Genomic DNA, 2,753 nt, shown 5'->3' on the forward strand with positions numbered 1-2,753 from the left:
AATACCGTGCCTGAACCTCCAGTGGTTCCACATTCGGGTAGGCAGCCCCTCGCTAAGGAGGGAGAGCCGCCCGTGCCGATGACCTTTGTCCACCCAGAGGCATCGGACAATTTGCCGGAAGCACTTCGAGACGCTTCCGTCGACGATGAGCACCGTACTCTTATGAGTACGGTGATTGAGAAGGTTTGGTCTGCCAAAAGCGGATTGACCGAAGCCTGCGCCAGCCTCCTAACAAGCTTTAGTAGAAAATATCACAGCATAGATAGTAGCCCCTGATGGTCTATTTGCTGTTCGGAAAGAAAGGCCGAACAAAGGATCAAATAACATCCACGGGAGTCTAATCAGAATATGTCTCTGTGAATAAGCAGGTGTCGGTACTGGCCACTGCCGCTCATTCTGCGGAGGTCTCCGGACTAAGGCGGGACCTGGCGCGGTCCTAGGAAGAGCTCGGCCTCACGAAGATGCAGCTCAAGGAGAGCAAAGGTAAATAATACCCCGTCTGTTTATTGATAAAGAAAAAATGGTTTTAGCTCATAGAATTGTCATGAACTTTAATAGGGGACACGACCGAAGTGGCAGCCCTGAAAAAGGCACTGTCTGAGGCCGAAGACAAAGCGGCCAAGGAGCGCACCGAGCGCGAGAGGCAAGAGGCCCGGGTCAACGAGGTCCAGCAAGAGCTCCGGGATTTCGTCAAAAAATATGAGTCCCTGGAGCGTGACTCTAAGACACAAGAGTCCGAGCTTCTGAAGGCCCTACAGAGCGCACAGGATGCCAAGGCCGAAGCCCAGAAGGCCCTCTAGGAGGTTCAGGCGGCCAAAAAGATTGCGGCAGGTAAGGCTTTCAATTTGCAAAGCAAGCATGTGAAGGAGGCTTTCCTATTACTTATCCGAATTTGGAGCTCTCCAGGAGCATTCGCAGATCTGCCGCGTAGCATATCTGATACCGCAGAGTTCTACCAGGCTGAAGAAGGGAGCTCGACGGAGAAGTTGTTCTGGTCCCAGTATATTGGGGCCGAACAGCCGATGCCCTTGAGTGACCAGCTGAAGCAACTGGTCGAACTACACAAGGCGGTTGAACTGTCCATGAAAGACCTCATAGTCCGGATGTGCCTGCCGAGCCCCTGCCCACCAGCTACTTTGTCTTGGTGAAGCGGCTTTTGAATGCCTGCTTGAGGCTTGAAGTCATAAAGCAGCCAGTCTGCTGAAGGGCAAGGAGCACCGCAACCCCGAGAAGTATTACGATGGTGTCATGAAGGGCGCCCGCCTTGTGGCGGAGGAATGCGCTAAGGATGTAATTTTTGAATGAATGTACTCATTTGATCTTGTAATATGAAAACAAGTTCATATGCGGCATATAACGCTTGTTGATTTAAAATATTACCTTCTGTGCGGCCATTTATAAAACCTGAGAGTTGGCCAGTCGTCGGCTTCCGCCCCCATGCAACTAGTGCCGGGGTGTTTGGGGAAAATCTAAGCACTGTTTATCCAAATTTTTGGTCCAATAAGGAGGTGTTTAGCGCAACGAACAAGGCAATCGGACTATATAGCTTTATCACTCTCACTTAGCCATAGAAGTCTATAATTTTAAATTTTGGCGTAGCCCCTGGTATTTGGAAGACTGAACTTGGGGCGCTATACATGCCTAAATCGGACAAAGCCGATTCCTCGCCCGAAGCAGAAAAAATCTTTAAGGATTTGAGACCTCTCGAACAGCGACCAGCTCTCGCCTCATCATGACAGTTAGTTTTCGGCTTTATCTATTGAGGTGTTCGTCCGGAAGAACCGAGACACAATCGCAGTAGTTCTCCGAGCGCTACCTTAGCCGATATAGCGGAACGTAAGGTACCAAAACATGAGAGCCGGGCAAACCCAACTATTGACCCAAGACATGATTCGGAGATGATGCATATAGTGCTATAAGTTCGGGGTGCCGCACTGTCGAAAGTGTTCACACTTTTCGTGCCATGTTATGGGGTACATTAAAGCCCCTGGCAAACTGAACATACCAGAATGTAGGAGTGTGATTTGTAATAAATAAGCAGTCAAGGAAAAAGATAAAGGAAAGTAATAATAAGCTGACGATGTACATTATTTTCCATTTGAATAATACGTCAAAGCGTATATATACAAGTAGTGAGATAAGCAAAATAAGACTATTTGACATGTCCTAGCCAAGGGTAAGATGCGTGTGGGTATGTAAAGCAGGTATAATGATCGTTATCAGAGACCACCTGGGTATTCCCATGTACGTCAAAGCTTCTTGCCTCCTTGGTTTTTCCTTCCCGTGATGATAATCAGGCTATCGGAAAGGGCCTCCCGAAAGGAGGGTCCTGAAAGACAGAAAATGATGAAGGTATACGGGTCCTGGGGCGGTTGAGCCGCATTGTGGACCGCATCGTAGTCGTGCCTCCGCCTATGCCCATGGTATTTTGAGTGCGTAATTATGTACACGCGGCGTAAATTTCACTGCTTGACTAGGACTGGGACGGAGGCCAAATTGCTAGGCGAGCTCTAGACGTGCCAGGCGATCCTGCTGTAAGGTACTCCGGACTCGCTTGACCGTGTCCGGAGACTTTATTGCCAAATTAGAGGTCTACCTAAGAAGGCTGCTCCATGCTTCTGCGGCGAGGGCTGCCGTGTGCTCCTCCGTACGGAGCGAGTGCTCTGTGTTTCCATTAACTGTTATAACCCCGCGAGGTCCTGCCATTTTGAGCTTCAGGTATGCATAATGCAGTACCGCATTGTATCTAGTGA

The sequence above is a fragment of the Triticum dicoccoides genome, chromosome 3B (genome assembly GCF_002162155.2).
Source record: "Triticum dicoccoides isolate Atlit2015 ecotype Zavitan chromosome 3B, WEW_v2.0, whole genome shotgun sequence".
Taxonomy (NCBI): Eukaryota; Viridiplantae; Streptophyta; class Magnoliopsida; order Poales; family Poaceae; genus Triticum; species Triticum dicoccoides.